General features: G+C 43.5%; 1 long non-coding RNA gene across 1 annotated transcript in view; it reads left to right on the top strand.

Moving 5' to 3' along the window:
- The window catches only part of LOC118971532 (uncharacterized), a 235389-nt gene that overhangs the window by 194823 nt on the left and 16854 nt on the right, over nt 1-23712 (top strand). The window contains exon 5 of the long non-coding RNA XR_012127588.1: nt 7591-7686. This is a non-coding gene — a long non-coding RNA (uncharacterized lncRNA). The remainder of the gene's footprint in view (nt 1-7590; nt 7687-23712) is intronic.

Here is a 23712-nt window from a genome sequence, read left to right as displayed (position 1 = left end):
CTAAATTCTTTTTAGGCAACTAGGGGAGGGTGAGAGTTTCTTCCTGGATCATTTGGGCCTTGACTGATTTGAGCTCAAAATAATGTGCCTGTCCAGGGAACACATCTTGGGGCTCCCTGCCCCAACAGGAGAAAGAAGCCATGGAGCTGTGGAGAAATGTGCTTTTCCCTGGAACTGCCCAGACTCTGGGAGGCTTAGAAGCACTGTGATTCTGGAAGTATAACTTGGCCTGACTGGTATGTCAGAGAAACAGATTAGGAATGATGTCTCCCCTTGTATTTAAAGGATAAGAGAGAGGCATGACTGGAAAGCAATCCACAAGTCCGAATCACCACTGAACTTACTCATTCAGTCCCTCCACCTGTCATATTGTGGGCGTTGCTCAGACAGAGTGAGCTGGGTTACTGCGGTTTCCTTTCTCCGTGGTGGTAAGATATAAAAAGCAATGAGATAAACCTTTTCAAAGAATATTGCTTCTTTCACTTACCAACTTTACATTTCCCTGTGTGGCCCCGGAAGATGACTGGTTAGCCAGAGATGGGTGAGATTCCTCAAGGGAGGAACAACCTAAGACAGGCACAGTCGCAGGGGGGCCATCAGGTGAGAAATTGGGGGTCAACAGAGGTGAGGCTTAGAACCTCACCCCCCCCTCCCCCCGTTGTGAGAGAAATCTTCTGCATCCGTGGATGTTTTGTTGCCCTTGTCTAGCCTGGATTAATACTTAGTCTACAGGCACACACCTGATCATCTACATTTGCCCTCTTACAGCACTAAACTATGTTTGCATCTACCTACCACTTCAGCATTTTATTAAATATAATAATAATAATAATAATAATAATAAGGGAGAAATGTGGGATTCACATATAAATCAAGTATAAAAATCAAACAAATTGTCATAATTGACCTGATTGTTTATAGTTCATGATGCGTGATCAAAACCAAAAGTTTCTGTGATGACTGCCCTTGTACTGTTCATCATGTAAGAACTTATTCACTATGTAAGACCTTGTTCACCGTGTAAGAACTTGTTCATTATGCTTCAGAAGATTGGAGACTGTTGAGAATTAGGCTTGGGGTTGATTAATGATTGTGCATTGAGTCCCCTATACAGAATTTTCTTGTTGTTTATAACCATTTGATCAATAAATATGAGAGATGCCCTCTCCAAAAAAAAAGCAATGAGATACAGTAAGATGCCTAAAAGCAAGGCCATTGCAGAAATGGGGAAATGCCAGTGGCATGGAAAATCCAGATTTCTAAATAGTCTATTATACATCGCCTGCATCTGTGATAACTCTCTGAAGGCCGTGAAGTAGCAGTAAGATGTCAGTTATTATTGGTGGTTCTCTGGTTATCATACTTTTTTGCTGTTTAAAATAGGTGGTTCTGAAGTGCATCCTTGATTATATAGAGAGTCAGTCCATGACAGATGGCTTTCAGGAATGTGTGATTGTGGCTCTTAATCAATTGCACTTACACTGACAAATGAAGATATTTAAAGTCAGCAGAAGGCTGCTTGGAATGTTTTGGACCCCCTCTGCAAAGGGTCCTTCTCCTTTGCCTGCCATCTGAACCCGTAGCCCTGCCTCCACCTTTCACTTGGCTTCTTCCCAGGGTCTCTTAGTTTAAGCCCCACCTGGAAAGTCCCTCTTTTTCCAGAAACAGCAGAGAAGAGTGGGGAGGAAAAATGAAGGATAGAAGGAGACGGAAGCAATATTTCAGGCCAACCGTGAAATCAGTTAACCCCAAGCATTGCCTCTCCAGCTTCCCAACGATGTAGCCGGCAGCAAAAGGGGGCAGGCCCAGGTTTGGAGTAGGGGTATGGCTTGCTGGGCCCACTGATGAAAATCTCGCGATACCGTCAATCACACATTTCAAATGTTGGGTTCCTCCAAGTCTCCTTTTAATGTAAAAAGCGCTCATTTTCTCCTCCATGTCATAGCGTTTTTACTGGAAAATGGTATTTCATGTTACTTTCACCAGAAAATGTCTTGCCTCTTCTTGGTGGCTGGTTGAAATACTATTTCATTGAGTTTATCAATTTTGGAAAAGCAGGCCAGACTGAAGCCAGGTGACACTGCATATCAGATGTGGCATGAGAACAGTTTCTCTTCTCTGTCTTGGTGTCACTGTATTTCCACAAAGAAATACCATATAAATATGATATACAGATGATAACATCAATTTAATGCTCTCCCACGTGTCCAGGTAATCTCTGAGGAAGAGGGACAAACTTCTTAAAATGGCTGGCGGACACTATGTAACAGCGTTAGGTCACATCGGAGGAATTTTTGATCAGTGTATTTGCTGAGAAATCAAGTCACTTGTGCCTTTACAGCTAGCCAGTCCTTTTTACATAGAGATAGACCCTTTAAAATCTTTTCCAATAGACACTAATGGATTTTTTTTTTACTAACAGAATAGTTTTAAAAAATTAAATCAGAAGACTCAGAGTAAATGGTGAAAAATTGACATCAAACTATCCTATTTGTTATTGCAAGTGGCTGCCATTGGAGGGGGAGCATGAGGTTATAATAATAATACATATTATTAATGAGGACATATAAATCTCTGTGTGATTGGTTCTCATAATGCCAGGATTAATGGTCTTAAATGTCAAAATTTTGTTATTTCAATCACCGTATCTTTCTCTCTTCACTTGTCTTAAATGCCCCGAATGTGAAGATAATGCCGTCATACTGTATCACCAGCATCCTGCTGTATTTGCTGTTGTTCCACGACTTCTGCATCATCCATGCTCACTTCTGGATGACTTTAGCTTCTGGCTCAATGTATATGCCTTTTCACAATTTGTCTTCTTTAAGCTCACAAGCTTACCTTATCTTCAATGCCTGTGTCTTCTGCTCACAATCACAATCCCGTGAGTCCAGCTATGTCATCACCACCTCCTGTCCTGCTGGCCTGTGCCTTCTAGCAACACCAGCCAGTGTATCTCTGGCTTCCCTGGGAATTCCAGCCCATTCGTCTGCCACCCCTTACAGTGCTTCAGCCCCCTGAGGACTTCTCTGCCCTCCATACCTGCCTTAAAATCCCTGTCAGCCCCCCATCACCTCTGCATCCATCCTCCACACCTTTCTGCTTGCTTGGCCACATGGCAATGCTGATTGCCCTAAGACCTCAGCCTACTCCATGTCAGCATGCAGCTGAACGTGGTTTGAGAACAACTGCTGTCTGGTTCCCAAATCCACGACCTCAAAGAGTCACCCTTAATGCTGCCGAGACTTCATGCCCTAATGCCGGTTTATGGTTCCACTTTCTTCTCAGCCATTTCCCACCTTCCAGCTCTCTCTTTGAAAACTCTGGCATTTCTTTCTCCCAACCACATGCATAGCTGAAGGGCTTGCTCCTGACCTCACTGTGGAAATTAAGGTGGCAAGAAAGTAAATCCCGCAGATTGCCACCACATGTACCCACATACCAGCATGTGGGTTCCTCCTCCCCATTGGACAAGAATTGTCCCCCTTGTTATCGGCAAATGACCCATGGCCACATCTTACGCTGACTCCTTCATTCGTTCTCTAGATCCTACACTCTCTTACTGACCCCAGGACATCGCCTGAGGGATTGTCTCCTCTCCCTCTCCCTTCCGTGTTGTCCTTCCTCTCCCTGCCAGATTAAGACCCAAAAGAAAAGTTCCTGTTCTTTCTCCCATCTAAAAATAAAATCCTTCTCCGACTTGTTCGGCTGCTAGCGTCTTGGGTTTTAACTTTTTGTTTCCAATTATAGAGAAATATTGCTGTATGCAAACACAGTTGTATATTGATACTGTCTCCTGCAACCTTTGCTAACCTCATGTTTTATTTCTACTAGCTCTTAAATAGATTGCTTGGCATTTCCCACAGATGTCATTATGCCACATTAGAGACACTTCTAATTCTTTCTTTAAAAATCTGTGTGTTTTTTATTTTTATTTATTCACCTTGGTACATTGGCCGGGACTTTAAGCACAGTGTTTAATAGAAGTCCTAAGAAAGGACCTCCTTGGCGTCTCCCCCACATTGGGGGAGAAAGGATTCAATCTTTCACCATTAAGTGGATGTTTTATTAGGTTCCAGACACTCCCCATTATTCCTCATTTTCTGAGACTTCTTATCATAGGTCAACAATGAATTTTGCCAAATGCTTTTTCTGTATCTACTGGGATGATTAATAGCTGTTCCTTAGCAGGTTAATATGATGATGTTAAGTAAATCAAAAGGTTAATTATCCATATGGGTCTGACCTAATTAGGTGAGCCCTTGAAAGGGACTGGGGTTTTCCTGAAGTTAGAGGTATTGACGAATGAGAAGGGGCATGGAGGGGCCACTTAGCTAAGACATGTGGGCAGCCTTTGAGCTGAGTGTGACCACCGGCTGACAGCCCACAAGAAAACCAGGATCTCAGTCATGTAAACACAAGGGAATGGATTCTTCCCACTGCCGGTTAGCTTGGAAGAGGAGCTTGAAGGGCTAGATAAAGATACAGCAGCCCTGACACCTTAATGTCAGCCTTGTGAAACCCCATGCTGAGAAAATAGCCACGCTTCTCCTGGATGCCTGGCCCAGGGACGTTGATGAGCTTGTTCTGGGTGTTGCTTTAAGCTGCTAAGGCTGTGGTAACTTGTTAAACAGCAGTAGAACCCTAAAAGACCTCTTCAAAGAAAATACTGACTCTTAAGGTAAAAAAAAGTTTTATGCAGTAATGAAGCATAATCTTCCAACTGGAAGGTCTCTGAGATAATTTCCATCTATTTTGTGGGTGCGCTTTGCCTCGTTGGCCTAGAGTCAGGGCTGACTCCGCAGTAATGAAGGCTACTCCTTTCCTCATTCATGAGTGACACACATTGTGGTTTTTCTTGCAATTTCTGCTGCCGCACATCTTTCCTAGCCCCCAAACGCAGACTGTGCTTACAAAAGCCATGGGTAAGTTTATGCTTCAGGAGCACCTCGCTTATTCCATGGCTTCTCCAACCCTTTGGTGTGCACTTCCCACCACATGTCACTCCCATTAATTAGTTCAGCTGAGAAGGAGGGAGGGCTGGCCTCCTGGCATCGCTGCTGAACCGGTTCGGAAGCCAATTCCAAGAACGAGGATGAGAGAAGTGTGCGCTCTTTGAGAAGAGAAAATATGTCTTAATTCTTTCCTTTGTGCTCATGGCCCATTGGGGAGCCTTCCGCAGTGTGCTGAAAGCAGAATGAATATGAAATTCCACTTACTGGCCCCCAAGTGGCATTTCTAGAAAGCAGGAAGACATGCTTTGAAGACAACAGAATAATCATGTCTGCTGTCTATAAGGAGTCTGAAATATTGTAAGCAAGGGATCTGAAGTTTCTTATTTGTCCCTGAATTTCTCCACCTTTATTGAGCCCTCATGATGTGATAGACACTATATGGTGGTGGTGGGGTGGTGGTAGTGGGGGGTTGATGCTGGTTACTTTATTAATCCTAATACCAACCTTCTAGGTATAACCTGTTCTTAGTCTATTTCAGTATGATTGAATGAGGCTTACAGGCTGCTCACTTCTGGGAACTGTGGCATGACCCTTCCATTCCGGGAGCAGGTAGCCATGTTCTGCTCTGATGAAACTGTTTCTTTATTCTCTGATTTATTTTGGCATGAGTAATAAAACAGTATATTTATAACACAGGTTATAAAACAGTAGGACAAAAACATTGTCGCATATATTATGATGTTTGATTATTAATCAATATGCCATATTGTTAATATATGTCCTCTCTAAGAAGCTTTCTACTTGTAAATCACATCCCTTGGAGTTACTTCAATATCATTGCCGTTTCTATAAACATTTGACCATCGCTCTATGGTTGAGAAGTGAGTTCCACATTCTGCTTTCTTTTTCTTATGAGAAACTCACATTTCACATAACAGCACATTTTCCAGGAACATAAATGAAATATATTTCCTCTTATGGACATTTATTTCAAGGGCAAAAAAATGCTTTAAACTGGTAAGAGAACAGCAGCCTGAGAGAGCAGCTGTTCTCTTGGGTTCATTCAGGAGGGGAATGAAAACACCTCGCCGAAACCCTCTTGTTAAACTTCCTTCTCGAATCACTCTGCCCATATTTTAGAAAGGTGTATAGCACGCTTCTCCTAAGAAAAGGACTGCACGCAGCAAAGGGACTGCCCTAGGACTTCACGTGCTCCCTCTTGCTGCAGTTTACCCTGTTAGTTCTTTGTATCATAGCATCAGGATTTGTCTTGGACAAGAGCCTTACAACAATGAATTTGCCCTTCTTGAATCATCAGCAGATCACATCTTTTTTTTGTGGAAACTTATCTTCAGATAGAAATGTGCTACAGTGGACTCTCAAATCAGATTGTTCCCATACATTCTGTAGCATAATAAACCATCCCAAAACCTGGGGACTCACCCCAGCAGCACTGTGTTATTCTCATGACTCTGTACATCAGCTGGGCTCAGAGAGGTGGTTCTTCTGGGTCATGTGATGTGGGTTGGGGCTCCAGTTACCTGGGGCCATGATGGCCAAGGACCTCAGTGGGGGCGGCCTACCAGAGTGCCTCCAATCTCCCCCACAAGACCTTTCCAGGTGGCTGGATGCCCGATGGGTGGCGCTTGGAACTCCCAAAACATCAATGTTTTAATTATTATTAATAAACTTTATTTTTTAGAACATTGAGTGGGAAGTTCAGAGTTCTCACAAAACCCCTCTCCTCAACACACACAGCCTCCCCTGCTGTCTCCCACCAGCTTGGTATCTCTTGTTACAATCCATGAACCTACACGGATACATCACCATCACTCAAAGTCCATAATTCCATCAGGGTTCATCTTGGTGGTGCACATTGTACGGGTTCAGACAAAGATCAGCAGTTTGGGGGATTTTCTTTTGGCCAAAGCCAGTTCTAAGACCACGCAGGAATTAAGGCAAGGGAAATGCACTCCACCTGTTGATGTGTGGGCCTGGTGCACATCCGCGAGGAGTAGAATTCGGGGGCTCTGTTCCAACTCAGTTCCCATAGACACTGGCCATTGACAGACTCTGTGATCTGTGCTTGTTCCCAGTGTTTATGAAACTGAAACATACATATCACTTACCTGAGGATCTTGCTGAAATTCAGATAGGTCTGGTAGGTATGGGAGAGCCTGCTACGATAGGGCCCAAAATTTTGCATTTGTAACAAGCTCCAGGTGGTGTCAACGCTGCTGGCCCAAGAAACACACTTTGAGTGGCAGGGGTCCCTGGCACCTTGCATGTAATAGAGATGTGCCAGAGCGTGAAACTGAGCTCAAGGTCATTCTCCCACGGAAGACATTGCTGGCACCTAATCTCCATTCACTGCAACCACTTATTGTTTGCAATACCCACTGGGCACATGTTATAAAGCCCTTCCATTTTCATTTTATTTTTCCCATTTCATGACTCTGAGATAAGCTTTTGGTTGACGGTGGCTATGGTACCTGTACTTGGATTGTGGCCCCAGAAGCCTGCGTTATCTCGGATATCTCAGCAACCTCAGTAATAATTATGCCTACTGGAGTGGACATGCTCAGTACATTCTAGACTTTGATGTGTTTTTTGCTGTTGTGTCTGTCTTTTGCAGAAGAGCCCTTTATGGTTTCCAGATCACAGCGGAGGAAACTGAAGTCCAGAGAAGTTAGCCCCTGGGTAGCAAGAGCATCTGGGAACTGAGAGCCAGGTAGGTCTGACTCACTCACCTGGACGGTCAGGCTCCGTGCTTTTGGGCCCCTGAACATGGCTGTAGTGGATTTGTATGTGTGACTCTTCAATCGACATGTGGTTCTTTCCAGGTGATTGCTTACTGGGTAAGTTTTAGGAGTAATGAGGTTCTTGCAGGGGTGATTAGGTACTTACGGAGTTATATCTAGCCTCTAGCGATGGCTCATCCCTCCATTGCCATCCCTTCAACTACTGAGTGTGCTTACATCAAAGGCTCTCATAGTTTATGACAAAGTAATGAAAACTGGAGGGAGGTAAGCATGCCCTTTGTGACTCGCACACCCGAGTTGACACTACAGAATGGGACTGGCTATACTTGTGCATCAAAAGTAGCCCAAACCCATGTGTAAGGCTTCCTGCTTTCCCATGCCAGTTTTCTTCCTGAAGACCTGTATTTTTATCTGCTATCCTCTTCACCAATTAGTTCCAGTGAAAATATTCCCCAGTTAGCCTCTCATAAAACAGAAGAACACCGTAACAAGGTAAGCTCCGCTTGAAGATACATTTCACAGAAAATAAATACCATTGCTTTTAAAAAAAGAAAAAACAATGTAAGCAGGGCCTGTGTCTTGGAAAGACAAAGAAAAAGAATGATTTTATAAATAAGGAAGGAAAATAGCTCCAATTTTGAACTCACTGTTTGATGGATTATTGCTTCTCTTGTTATCGCACTCTCGTGATTGTCCTTGTAATGAAGAAAGAACAGCTAGCTTTAGAAGTTCAAATGAGAATCTGTTTCATTTAAATGTAAGTGCTACACTGAGTTATTTTCCATGCATTCATTTTCACTCTTAGGACAAAAACACTGCTTTCAAGAACGATTTCTGAAAGACTGCTATGATAGGCACTTACACTTGGAGTCGACTTGGATGTATTAGAGAAGGTTATATACAAATATGACTAATGATATTTAAAGCCTGTTTATTGCTAGATTGCAGATTTTCCACTCAGTGGCGCTGCCTGCAGAGTTATTGAGTGTTTTATCCCCACCTCCTGCCGTGTTTTGGATTTCTAGGCCATTGCCAAATGTTGCCCAAAATCTTATTTTATTTTAAAGACCCGCTTTACAGCTCGAGTGAGCACATGACAGAATCAATAGGAAGCTAATTGTCAGTAATGAGAGAGATTTCCTGCCTTAGAGAATAAGGAACTGAAGCATAAATTGCTTTTAAGGACTCTGCAGTGAACTACATTTAACCCTTGAAGCCAGTGCCCAGAAGGGAGGTCTGACTTGTCACGAGGGGCTGCTTGGTTCTTCCGTGGAGGGATGGACGGGCGGACTTGAGATGCAAGCTGTACCCCAGGAGGGCGGCAGCAATGGCAGCTTAGAAGTCACTCCTTTTTCTACAGTCGTACGTCTTTACACAGGCCACTGTCTAATGTTCTTTGTTAATCTGTACTTAAGAGTAATTCATGATGATTTCATAAAGTTATGGAAAAATTGTCCAGGGTTCAGGGTCATTGCCACCTGGACGCGCCTGAGCTGGGCTTGTTTCTGAAAAGATCGTCGGGGTGCCTCACCCTCACCAGGCATCCCAGAGCAGGAAGTTCTCTGCTATTACTCAGTATCCTTGCAAATGACTTCCTAGTGAGCCCATCCCAGACCCTTTTTAGGGTTGAGGGGTGATACTTCCTCTTTGCCCCATGGGCCTCCGATCTGGTGGCTTAGGGAATGGGTGACCCTCTGAAAGCTCACTTGGTCTCCGTGGAGAGGAGGCAGCGGGTGTGTGCTGGCCATGGGGGGTACCAGCGCCCCCTCATAGACTTCCTGTTAATTATAAAAACATCAGATCCACTGGGAAATGTTGCTGCTGATGGCTGAGGAAGGTGTAGGAAGGATGTGCCCCTGAGGGTGGCAGCCCATGCTCCCCTTCTGCCTGGGGGCACAGCTGGGCCTTCGCTGGTCAGCACGCAGGGACCTGGGCACAGAATGGCAAGCCACCTCTCTAAAGGGCCAGGAGCAAAATAGTGAGAGTTGGGGGGGTACCATACGGTTTTGTCACATCTTCTCAATTCTGCCATTTCTACTAAGACAATAATGACCTCTTTTGTTCTAAAAACATATGTTTTTAATTTTGAAAACAGCAATGCAGAAAAGTATGAATTAAAAAAAATCACTCCAAAGCTCACCACACAGAAGTCATTCTGGTCAACATTTGACGTTTGGGACTGGCATCTCCCTTTTGAAACACATCGGAAGAGCCATAAATTGTCACTAAATGCCAATAGCTAGGGAAAAGTACATTAAAAAACGGGATCAAGCTTTTATATGTTATTTTTAGTAATAAGATTATATTTGAATAAATTTAGCCAAAAAATGGTACGTGAAAATAAGAGGGAAGAAATTGTTAAATGTTAGAATGAACATTTCTTTTCCAAAAGTCATTTCCTAGAATGGTTGTCCCTCCTAACTCAGAAATTCTGATGAAGGAACATAAACCATAAAAAGGTGGTTTTTAAAAAAACTGCTTTTTTCTAACTACATGTTACAACTTTAGCCATTATCTGTTCTCTTAAATAACAGGAGGATATTTATTAAAACACAACATCCTTTTTTGCGCATTTCCCAACAGCTGTCAATTTTTTGTTTGTTGGATTACTTTCATGTTTCTTTTTCATTGCATATAACCAGCATTTCATTCCTGGATCTAAACTTATTTGGTAGTTAACCTCAGTTTTTGTTTTTGTTTTTTAAATCATCCTTTCCCCATTCCTTATTTATTTATTTTGATTTATCTGTTATTGCCTTGAATCTGTCATCCAGCAATGTTTTGAACACAGGTGAATGGGGCTGTATTCTTTCTGTCACGATGCTGCAGAAGGTCTATCTGCTGCTTTTATGTTGAAGGACAGCTTGGCTGAGCATTACATTTGGGGAGGGCGCTTTCTTACCCTCAAAATTTTGTAGCCATTGTCCTGTGATCTTCGGGCATTCAGTGTTGCCTCACAAGTCTAAGATCATATTATGTCTTTGTCCTTTTACATAACTGGGCTTTGTTCTACCTGGATTCCCACATGGTTCTTTGCCTTTGAAGTTGATGAATTTCACCATATCTTCATGCTGATGATTCTGCTGCACATCGCTTAGGAGACAGCGTCCTCTTTATCAGCAGGTTCAAGTCTTTATTCCAGAACAGAACGTCTTTTATTATAACTCTGAATTGACTGTGGACGCCTGGGCTCTCTCCTCCTCTCTTCTGCAGGACTGCGAGTCGCACTACACTGGATGCCCTTCACGACGGGTTCATCCAGCTCGCTTCATAGTAGTTTTATATCATTGTTCTCTTCCATTCTTCTGCAGTTCATTGACTCAATTTTAAAGCTCATGCCTCTGAATTTACTTTCTATTTTACTTACGCTAGTGGCTGTTTTCACTCGTGTGCGGTTTTTTTTCTTTCCTGTTTCCTCAGCTCCACTAGCTTGATTTTTTAAAATCTCCTTTTGTTATTTCATATTTTAAAAAGTAATCTCAAACCTGTAATTTATTTGAGAGTGGAAAACTACTTGTCTGAAATTCATGGTCTTCTCCTTCTTTTTGGATATATTTTCTGGTGATAAATGTACTTGTCTTGTTTGTAATCTCTACTTTCCCCCTCTCTCCCCTGCTCTCTCTCCCTCCCTCCCTGCACAGAAGAAGCCCGTGTGCCCCTTTCACATTGCTGTGCCATGTTGAATGGGAGCTGCCCTTTGCCTCAGAGATGAGGAAGCCCTGAGGGGGAGGAGGAAGGGACACACAGCGGCCATCTGTCCACAGCCCCACTGGGAGTGTGCGCTCCCAAACACCCTCTTTCCAAAGCTGTCACTCGTCTGCCCTGTGAAGATGTTTCTCTGTCCGGCATTCAGGTGGTTTGTGGGGTTCACAGCACAGCACCCGGGAGCACAGTTACTTGTCTTCTCACTGGTTACGGGCTGCCTCCCCTCCCTCCCTGCAGAGCCTCATCTCTGTCAGCCTTCCTTGGCTACATGGCTTTGTTGCAGACCATATAAGTTGCCCGTCTGGATGGCATCTCCTCTCTCCCCTCATTGTGTCTGCTGAGTTAGTCTCCAGAACAGGGCTTTGTGGCCTCAGTACTGTTCACCTGTGGGGCCACCTGCTCTTTGTCGGGGTGGGAAGGTGTCCATAGTATGTTCAGTAGCACCCCTGGTCTTGACCCAATAACCAGGAGCCACGAGCATCTCCCCACCTGAAAATGCCTCCAGTCACCGCTGGGTGTCCCCTGGGCAAGGGATGGCCCCCAGTGAGCATGTCCTTCCCTCCCATACACCCCATCCTCAAACTTGGGTCTCAGACCTCTAATCAAAGACCTTCAGGATGGACCTTCCAGGACATTGGATGTCAAACTGGAGAACGCGCAGCACTTCCAAGTCTGGGCTCACACTTCCGCCTCCATCCGGACGTCACCCTGCTTGTCCAGTTGACCGTGGCACTGCTGGCCTGCAGTAACCCTGCTCGGGTTGTCAGCTTGTAGATGATGTTTGTTGTGTTGTTTCACGTAGGATTTCCAGCTGGGGAATAGATGGAGAAAGGTTGCATCTGTTGAGCTAGAAATCTCTTGCTTTCTTCTTTCAAAAGACAACCTTGAACTGCTGCTGTGAGTGTCTTGTTTGGAGACACGGAATGGGAATCGGTTCCAAATTACAATTTTTGCCTACTTCATGGTTCTGCTCAAGGCATGAGGAGAAAAAGCGGAAGTTAATATGTTCCCGATAAATTGTTATTTTAAAGCATTGATTACCCATGTTGGTAACAGAGCTTTGAACAGAACAAAAATTCAGTGCTATAGATTTGAAACTGTATTACAGTTGCTATATAATTGGTCAATTGTGATAGAGAAAAATGTATTTAAAAAAACTCATAAACCTCATTTCTCCACCTAACAGCATTTAAACATCAAATTGACGGTAGACTTGCTTGTAAGCTACCACGTATAGTGTTCCCTAGGTGGAAAAGGGGTCCTTTAATTTTACATGCCGTTTTTACCATCTAGTTAAAGCAACATCTATTAAGTTCCTATATGATAGTCAATTCTGCAAAGAATAACTTTATTCTCATGGATCTTAGAAGGGCTTCATCCTGTAGATCCATTGTAAAAAGATTACAATTTTCGATTGCATGGAACTAAAGGTAAACTTTAAATGTGGAAAATGTGCGCTTATGCTTTGCCTTAATCTTTGACTATATTGTAGCCCTTAATGTTAGAATCCTGCTCACCCTTAACTCTGACCTGCAAGTTTTTCATACTGTTTGCGTACAAAGACTGACCTGTGTATTCGGTAGGTACCCATGGCTTCACCTGATTGATTATATGTGCTGTTGTGTTGAACGTGGGTGCCTTAATCTCGATCTGTTTTGAACTTGTGGATAAATACAATGCCTATCACTCCAAAACTGGGTTGGAGAGCAGGAATTGAAGAATAGTCTGATGTCATTCCATTGGCTTGTATAAGTTACTGGGCCAGTGGACAGAGCTCTCTGAAGATTCCGGGTGACCAGTTTAGGAATTATTTTGTATTTTGGTACATCTTGGTTATACTGTTGGAAGTTGGATAACTTTCCCATGTAGACTCAACTTGGTATTTTTGTTTCTGCCCTTTCAGAGTTAAATCAGTGCTTGGTAGGTTTTAACCCATCACAACCCAGGTACGTGATGAGAGGTTAAGCAAACGTGAGTGACGTTTGTTATGTCAGTCATGTTTCTCAATATAATACAATAAAAATATTAAGTAGGCCACTTTTAAATAATTTCATAATGATCATAAGCATGCTAACCTGCTGGTTTAGTTCTAGTCCCTTTTCAGAGGCGCCACATTTTAAAAGGGCTCAGTCAACCCAAAGATACATAAAATGACATTGTACAACATATCCCAGTTTAAAATAATTCTATAAGTGCTAGAATCAAGCAGCGTTGAAAAGAGGTATGAAATGGCTGACTCCAGTTAGGAAAAGCACCTGAGGCAGGTGCGTGATAGAGAAGTTGAGCTCAAACAGGTTGTGAAGTTTGGGCGTCCATTCGAGAAGCTTTGAAATAAGTAAATAGCTTTAAATTTTCCTCTATTCAGAGGCCAGTTACAATCTAAAAACATCTCCTTTCTAGACCTGTGCCATAGTGAGCTTTGTCTTCTTGTTTGTTATGTATTAGTTACACTGACTTTAAAGCGACGTGTGTATGGCTCACTCTTTGCATAAACCTATAAAATACACCATTTGAATGTGCTAATAGGACCTGAAGCCTAGCCAGGGGTGTGAATCCTCTACCAAATATAAAGCTACTTGTGCCCGTGGAGCACAGCCAGGGGCGATCCATGTCTGGAAAGGGCAGTGGGTGGGAAGTGGGTTCTTTCAGTCGGTCCCTGCAGGGACCGGCTGAGGAGCATCTATGCCTTCATTGAGAAGCTGGCAGGCTTCCAGCCCTTGTCAAGCAGAAGCCAGGAGACCGAGGGCGGGGAGGGGAGAGAGGGCTGGAGGGCAGCTGTGGCTGGTGACAAGGGGATGCGGCTCACTCTGGTCCGATACGCATTTGCTTGGGTGTTCCGCTCATTTAATGACGGGGGGACAGATGGTGGACATTGGTGGTTACCTCACGGTCGAATTTGGATTCTACAGGCAGGGCTCACTCTGGTGGCCACAATTTCAGCATTGAAGCTGTGTTCTTCCTCTCAGGGTTTTGTTTTTATTTTTACTTGTTCTAACTGCTTGAATGCCTACTTATAAAATAATCCTCAATTTTCTCTCTGTATACCCACAGCACTTCCCCCCTAAACGAACCTGTTGTGTTATAGCTTGCTATTTACTGGCTTCCTTCTTCTGCCGGACTCCCAGCCTCTTGTGGGACCTTGGCCACTTTGATTGATTTGTGCATTTCCAGTGCCTTCCATCATACCTGGCACACAGGAGACCTCAAATCTTTGGGCTCATCTGTCTTTGAGAAGTGCGATTTTGTCTTCTCCCATTGATTCTGGGTAGGCTCCATGCTGCCTCCATGGCCAGTAAGATATGGCAGAAGGGGCCCTGTGCCACTTTCCATGCCCAAGCCTTAAGAGACTGGCAGCTTCCACTTGCTGTCACCTGAAACACTTCTCTTTGGAACCTACCTGTCATGTTCTAAGGAAGCCCAAGCAGCCCCTGGACAGCTCCACGTGGAAATGAGCTGAGGCCCCCAGCCAGCATCCCAGCTAAGTTCCCATCAGCAGGCAGCACCAGCTCAGCAGCTAGTGTCTGTGTCCTGCAGACCCCAGCTGAGCTTCCGCACCTGCTTCTACAGGGAAGGGAGATCAATCATCACCACCCAATCCTGCCCAAATAAACGAGTGGTTTCTTTAAGCCACTTGATGTCTGGGACTGTTTGTTACGCAGCAAGGAAATACTGGCACACTGCTTGATAAACATCTCTTGGTGGAGTAACTAAGAAAATTGACATTTTTGAAAGTCTGGAATTAGGACATTAAGATAACTGAAGTATTTGAAGCATTTAAACAAGCAATTAGACAATGGAGAGACAATGATAAAAGGTTTTTTTTTAAAGGGAAAGGAAAAGACTGAGAAGAAAAAGATATATTGAAAGTACAGTTATCAGGCCAGCGTTCTGTGATATCTGTGAAAAGAGCTGTTGCAAATGAATGTGACGTTCCTGATTTGATCGTTAAGCCTTTCCCTCTCTTGGTTGTCCACGTTAGAGAGAGAAGCTCCTTCGAAGGAAGGGAGGTCCTACTTGGGCAGGGATATTTTGTACATTGTTGGCAACTGTGTTCCAAGAACACAGAATGTGCTGGGCACATAGTAGGTATGCAGTGAATATTTGTTGAATGAAAGAACAAATTGCAGTTGGCTGCAGTCCAGCCTGAGAAATTGTGTGTCTTAATCCAGGTCATTTCTATTTTTCAGTACATGTGTTTTAAAAAGTGAAGCTGCTGAGAACAGACATACCCAGGAGTCTTCAGGGTCTAATACAACATGTTTCCCATTCACTTCCAAGGAATTTTGCACTTGTGAGAAAGTGGTTGGAAATCATGTATTGATTACTCAGAAACTACAACTTATCCAGAAACACAGGTTTCCCCAGCTGTCTGAAAGTAGAACATTTCTATGAAACCTTTTCTAAGCTGAAATGGCACAAAGCAAAGAGTATCCTCCTGCTTTTCAAGAGTTCAAATCAGGCCATGTGACTTTTATGAACGATCTACAATAGCACCTGTTTTTGCTAATCAAAAGAAATCTGAAGGGGATTTCCACTTTTATGGAAAAAACATTGGTACCCTACTAATGGAGGTCTTCTGTAAAAGGGGAACGGCTTGAGGCAAACTTCCAGAAAGGGGGCGTTACCTGTCTAATGTTGACTCCCTCTGTATTTTGTTTCCATTTGTAGTCATGGTGCTAATAAGTAACAAAGAGGTAAATAGCAAGAGTGGCAAGTGCCTAATTCAGCAGGATGATCAGATGGTGAATTACCAAGAGCAATAATGTCAGTGCAAGAAGCAGTCATAGCATTTTGTTTTGGTGATGTAATAGGTGTTCCATGTTAAAAGCAGGAAGTTGGAATAAAGGGACACTCATTGGAGACAGTGGGACGAATCCATGTCTGTTTATTCTGTTTATGACATTTTAGTTTGCAGGCTCGAATTCAGTGGAGCCAGCGTCCAGATTGCTCCTTCCCAAACAGGAGCAATTTTGGGGTCTGACTCAGGAAGCTGACACATGGCATTCAACTACGAACTCTCAAAGTGAAACTTTGGTTCGTATTTACTAAAACACATCTCTTCAACTTCAAGGTTTGGGAGTAAGCCGATGTTTTGCATATCCTAAAACCAAACAGGTTAGATTATGAGAACAGAAAGGAGTAAGACCCAAGAAAGACGTACAGATACTTCTGTGTAAATATACGGTTATTTAAGGCACCCCATATACATATGTAGTTCCCAAAACTGGCCTCCCAGCCCATTTCACCTTGCTCACATCAAACTCAAAAATGAACTGGGTGTGTGGTTTATTTGATGAAAAAGCTCTGTCTTTTTACATCCCACATAACCATGCTGTTTACTCTCCTACGTCCTGAAGATTTCAAATATAATATAAATATTATGTGGTGATTATGTTTGTCCTTGCTTTTATTGAGAGAGGCCTGTCTAAAGCCCAGAGAGTAAATATTTTCAGCCTTTGGGCCACATATGACTGCCTGTTTAAGTCAAAGGCAGTCATATGTAAATGTACTTTGGCTGCATTATAATAATACTTTATTTATAAAAATAGGTGTAAGCTGGTTGTGTGAGTTAACACATTGACTTCAGTTGATCGACACCTAGTGTGAAGGATGACAGCGGCAGTCCTGAGGGCAGGCTTTGGCAAGGGAGGAAGAGAAAGTTCAGCCTAAAAAGAGAAAAAGGGCTCCTGAGATTGTGAAGTAAATGCAGAGAGCAGGTAAAAGTATTGGCTCCCTAAGAGAGTCAGCCCAGTGACCTAAAGTTATTCACACTGTCACTGAGAATCTCCGTACCTTAGAGCTAGCTACGCCACTATTCCAGTGATACTGAAGGAAACCACAGATTTAGCTTAGGTTGTCTGGAATATTTGACAAATATGTTAAAGAGCAGGAGAAATATAAACAACTTGCATTAAGTATTCTCATATTTTTTCACTACCGTCGTATTTTCTAGACTTTGATTCCTGTAATATCTGGAGTCCATTTCATATTCCATGAGGAATTTTAATTTAAAAAACAAGGAGATCGTTTACTTCCGTTGGTTTTAATGGATCCAGAACCTCAGCCTGGGGCAGCAGGACTAGGTTTTTGTGTTGCACACATGCTGGGAAGAATGGGGTAATGAGTGTTTGTGGGTAATTCTGAAGGACCATTTTCATCTGAATATTGTAATTGCTAGCTTCTAATCTGTAATATATAAAAGGAATCAAAGCACATCTGGCATCTTTATTAGTTTCTCAGGGCTGCCTTAACAAGCTATGTGGTTGAAACAACAGAAATTCCTTGTTTCACTGGTCTGGAGGCTAGAAGTCCAAGATCAAGGTGTCCACAGGCTTGGTTGGGGACAACAAGCTGTTTCATGCCCTCTCCTAGCTTCTCGTGGTCTCAGCTACCCCCTTGGTTGTTGATGGCACCCTCCCTATATCCTCACATCTCTGCATGTCTGTCCACAAGGCCCAAATCATATTGGGTTGAGGCCCACCCTAATGACTTCATCTTCACTCAGTTGTGTGAAAGACCCTATTTCCAAATAAGATGACTTCCCAGGGACTGGTGGCTGGGACTCAGCAGCTTTTGACGGGACACAATTCAACCCCTCATAAACCCTTACGGGAAACTGGACTTCAGCTTAGAAACTGTATTCGGTATTTCAGGAATGGTTGTAAAAATGAGATAAAATTTATGGTCAATTATGATTCTGGAGCTAAATCAGCCTCAACATTCATCTTAGCAATTAAAACGGCAAGTCTGAAAAAGCCGACATCATCATATTGAAGACTTTCTGTTGGAGTGTTCTTTTGCAAGTAAAAATTATATCCAACTTTCAGAGAAATGTGCATATTTTAGAGTTCGTCCCTTTCTGGCTTAATTGTCTCTGCATGGAAAACACCTTAAAGTATTTTAAAGCAATGTTTAAAAGTCAACTCATGTGTTTGTGTCTTGGGGTGGAGAATAAAATGGTTAAAAATCTGCAAAAAGCTATGATAGTGCCATTTAAAAATTTTTTAATTGACATCCAAGGTTGCATTAGTGTCAGGTGCACCACAGAATAATCTGACGCATATATGCATTACGGAACAGCTGCTACAGGAAGTCTAGTTACCGTCTCTCACCGTAACAAGTTACACATTTTTTTTCTTGTGATGAAAACTTTAACTGGCCTCTCAGGTGTGCTCATCACTACCGCCCCACCACTTTTTGATTTGGGCCCAGACAAAATAACAGGAAGGGTTGGTTCTCAGGGTGCAAATGTGTGGAAGAAAGATGGAGAGCTGCACGAATCTTGTAAACATTCACCACCAAGCCATCCCTCTAGGAAAGCTGACCTGAGTAAAGTGAATGAATGAATGGAATTTCATTTCTCTATTTTTTTTTTGGCAAAGCCTTAGGGATCACCACAGATCTATCAATATACTATTTGTGGGTGGCTGTTAACCCTCTTAATCAGGAAAGAGAGGTGTTTTGTGTCAAAAAAACTACCTTTTCCTTCAGAGTACAAGCTCCTCAGGAGGGTGCCTAGGCTTTTTCATTGTACCTCTGGTCACTGACAAAATTCGTGAAATATAAAATTTGATTCCTGGAAGAAGATATGAATTAGAATCATTGGGGGCTGGGCTCAGGCCTTTATTTTTGCAAGCCTCGCTGAGTTAGTTAACTATTGGTGCTGTAACAAACTGCTATGAACTGCATGGCTTCAAGTGACACAGAAATAGCTCTAGAGGACCCGAGTCCAGGTCATGCTCCACTAATAGCAAGGTGTGGAGGGCTCGTATTCTTTCTGGAGATCCTGAGAGAGAATCTGGTGGGTTTCTCCCGGTGTTAGAAGCCACCTGCATTCCTTCTTTGTGGTCCCGTCCTTCATCTGTGCAGCCAGGACGGCATCATTTCCCTGTCTCCCACCTCTGCTTCTGTTTTCACACCTCCTTCTCCCTGTTGGCACTGCTGCCTCCCTCTTAGCAGGACTTTGCGATGGTTTGAGTCCACCTGGCTGATCCAGGATAACCTTCCCATCGCAAGATCCTCAACTTAATCACATCTTCAGTGACCATTTGGCCACGTAAGTGACATAGTCATAGCCTCTGGGGATTAGGAAAAGCAGACGTGTCTGGGAGGCCATTATTCTGGTCATCACCCCCCCCTCCCCAAGTGCTTCCCATGGCTTGGTCCAGACACTCTTTTGGGTCTATTTCCTTGCTACAGTTCTAGCATCATTAGAGGAAACCAGACAGGTTTTTATCTTGAGGAGTACAACAGACATTTTGAGCAAGTTAGATTAAAAGAGAAGATAATATCAGAAAGTTTCTAGGTAATCGTTGATGGGGTGCAGTGAATGTGCTGATATTGCAAGAGCCATTGCATCCTCTCCCACATGTTCCGCTTGTTCAGGCTTTCCTGACATCTGAAAGCTGACTGATTGGGCTTGCGTCTCCCCCAGATCATATACAACTGTGACTGCCCTGGAAACTCCATGAGGCCTGAGAAAGAAAAATCAGCAGTGACGCTCATTTGTTATTTATCTTTCATCACATTTCGTAGTCTCTCTGTACCTTATTTTCCTTCCATGCTCTGAGAAATGACTCTAAGGTTTCTGACGGGGGTAAGGTTTTTGTGTGAATCAGTGTACCCCTGAGAAACAGAAGCAACACATGTGTATAGGTTCAGAAAGGGATTTATTGTCAGGAATCGGCTCATGGACTTATGGAGATGGGCAAGACCCAAGATCTGCAGGGTGTGTCAGCCAGCTGGAGATTCAAGAGATCTGACGGTTCAAAACCTGGGACCCAGGAAGAGCTGATATTTCAGTTGTAGTCTGAAAGGAGGAAAACAGTAGGTGTGCCAATTTAATGGCTGGTAGGCAGGATGAATTCTCTGTTCCTAAGGGGTAGGAGCGGGCTTTCTGTTCCAGTCGGACCTTCAGCTGATTGTATGAGGCCCACCCATGTTCTGGAGAGCAATCTGCTTTGCTTAGTCCACCAAAATGTTCATCTCATCCAAGAACACGTTCACAGAAACATCCAGAATAATGTGTGTCCAAGCATCTGGGCACCCCTGTGGCCCCGTCAAGCTGACACACAAAATTAACCATCACAATTTTAAACTGAGGTTTTCAAATAGCCTCTGAATTCAGTCCAGTTCAATTTTCCAGCTGGTGACCCACGTGTAAACTTACAGGTGTGGCTTCTGTAGAGATGAAGTTTTACTTTGCACAGGGATTTACCTGGAAAATATTAACATCATCTTCACCACTGACCAGTAAGGATGTGGAAGTTGACACCATGGCATTTAGGGCTTAAAATTAGAGGCTCCCAATCAATTTGAATGTGTTATAATTTATTGCTTGAATACTGAGTGCATAAAATTTGAATACTGCAGAGACTGGCAGGGGTGATGTTTTTTTCTATTTATTTCATGCCCAGCCTGTGCTCAGTGTGATGTAGCTGCCTCTCTTTTTATGCAGCTGCTCCATCTGTCTTCATTAACATAAGCACAGCCTTTCTTTGTGTTGGTCACAACTGGCTGTTACTCATGGTTTGGACTGCAGCTCCCAGAACCCCAGTTCCACGGCTGGCTGCTCAGGCTTCCTCGGCCACACAAGTCCTCAAAAAACTTTGAAAGTCCAAATCAGCACATCAGCCGTGGGGAGGAAATGAGGACTCGAAGGAACGGAGGAGGAGGAGGAGGCAGGACTGTGGAGAGAAAGATAAAAATGCCAGGATTGTTTAAAAGCAGCCTCCCAATCGCTGAGGATGGGGAAGGATGAAACAGCTCCCATCTCCATAGAAGGGAGACCCGAAACGCAGGCAGGCAGGCACATAAAAGCGGAAAGGTGCAGCAGGAAAAAAAGGAGAGGAACACAGAGATGAGGCAGAATCAAATGAGTAAAACAGAATGGTAACTGCTTCTCGGAAGGTGGTCTGGAAAGTCTAGAGAAACATCTCTCCTTCTCTCTCCTGGTAACACGCTCTCCGCTCTTTCTGCCGGACTGACTCTCCTTTCTGCATTTAGACATGTAAAGAGGACCTCGGGGAAACTGGATCCTGGAACTAGTGATGCTGGCTCGACAGCCCTGCAGTTAGGACAGTGATTTCAGAGTAAGCAGTGCACCAGCGCCCTGGGGGACAGCCTCATGTGGGATTCCCTGTAATCACGTTGGTTAACGTGGATGTGCTCAAAGCGACACGCACCCTGTAGGCACAGCAGTGGGGAGCCGTGCCTCATGTATACACACTCTGTCCTTTGTATATATATGCAGCACATATACTCCGATGTATTTTGTTGTGTCTGCAGAGTGAACTCAGCAAGCATCTCTAATGCCCAGGTGCTAACGTATGTGGGGTTTGTCCCAGGTGAAAGCTCAGGTTTTGCCCTCGAGAGATCTATAGTTTAAAGAGCTCACAAATTTGGAGTTGGTGCTTGTACAGGGGAGGAATGAGAAAAGAAGTCTGGCAGTGCACGTGGATTGCATGAGCTTTTTTAACGAGTGGGAATTATGGGGATGGTCACTGCCGCGCAGGAAATCCATCACCGACCCTCGAGTGCGGTCTGTGTTCCTGCCCAGCTTTGGGACACGGCTGCTTGTTTTGATGCCAAAAGAAATGATAGAGGCTTTTTAGGGACAGTGCATCCTTGATCCCTGCTTCCCCAGGGTAACATCGGGGGGATCTGAAGTGATCTGCTGCGTGTCCTCATTTTGTGGTTGATGTTGTACACTGTGGGGAACGCCTAATTGGGATCCAAAGGATAGCTCAGGATGCGGAAGATCTGTCTCTGCACGCTACCTTTTTGTTCCATAGCAGTTGTATTTCTCACTCCTGTTTTTGTACTGCAACAGTCTCCCTCAAGTACGAACATTCTTCAGATAGCCAGGAAAACTCTCTGTCACGTAACACTTTCCAAGAGCACTCCTTTCTCTGTAGAACATAGGGAACGCTGTAGTTTTCACCCTGAGGACAGCTTATTGTGTTTTGGTCGATTCTGTGACATTTCCCATCACAGCTGGGTGTCCTTTGATTACTTTAATTACCCAGTGAATAAGTGAAGGTCATTTCATTTCAATCACATTCATTCATCACCCACATTTTCTCCTCATTAACAATTTTCTATTTACATGAAGCCGGGCTCCTAAGTGATTCTGTCAGAGCTGTTAAGATGTTAATGTGAAGTCTGGCTGCAGTAAAGTGAGCCCTCCATGAAGGCAGGGAAGTTTTGTTCCTTCCTCCTAAATTGCATTTGTCTTCCTTTTGGGGAGTATTAATGACGGATGCCAGGAATGATTCTGGGTCTAATTGGGTACAGACCACTGGTTACCACTGGGAAATCCATCCTTTTCCCTTTCATGGGGGATACGGCACAGAACTGCTGGAGTTTTCTGGATGATTCCGTAGGTCCTCAGGACCTGGGTCATCTGGACAGCATTAATCCCTGGAAAGGTACAAAAATAATTTATCCATTGGGATCTGCTACCTCAGCTTTCAAATACTGAATAATGTTTCTTTAATATCAGTTAAAAGGTATCGAAGAGAATCAGACTGACATTTTAGGTGATCTACATGCAGGCTTCCTATGTACTTATTCAGCTCCCTGATGGAGTTCTGTTTCTGTGTCACTGATCAGAATCTTGTCCTAATTGAGGTCAACTACTTTGTACCTCTCTCCAGCCCTGCTTGACTTCAGTACTTACCTAATTGTTTTAAACTCTGGAATATGTTATACAATGCATAACATTGTGAATTCCGCAAGCCTCTCTTGAATGCCCAGGTGCTAAGATCATCTGACTTGTCTGTTGGCTGACAGCCCCTTTTCAATGTAGTTCATCTAAAAAGGTTCTTGAACAACACCCACAGCTAAAAAGGCCAGTGGCTGCTTAAATGTCACTTGACAGTTATGGTATTTGCGCACTTGTGTTCATTCCCTTCAATATACAGAAAACACTAGTGTTCTCCAACACCAGCACTAACCAAGTCAGTAAACAGTAAAAGGAAAACGAGCTCATCCAGTGTACCAACAAAGCCTATAAATTACCCAGGAATACACCTAACGAAGTTCTAATTCTGTGTAAGAAAAATTGTAAAATAATGTTAAGCAGTGTAAAAAGACCCAATAAAGGCAATGACATACGTTGTTTGATGAGTAGACTTTACAAAAATGATATGGATCCTCTGGAAAGAGAGGAATAAGTCCAAAGAGGATTCAACAAAAACCCTACAAAGTTTTGTTTTGGTGGGCTGGGATTCATCAAACATGCATAATTTTATGAGTAACAGCGATCTTCACAGAATAACCAAATAATC

This window comes from Manis javanica, chromosome X, assembly GCF_040802235.1.
Source record: "Manis javanica isolate MJ-LG chromosome X, MJ_LKY, whole genome shotgun sequence".
Lineage (NCBI taxonomy): Eukaryota > Metazoa > Chordata > Mammalia > Pholidota > Manidae > Manis > Manis javanica.
The sequence above is the reverse complement of the archived record's forward strand: the minus strand, read 5'-3'. Positions and strand labels throughout refer to the sequence as shown.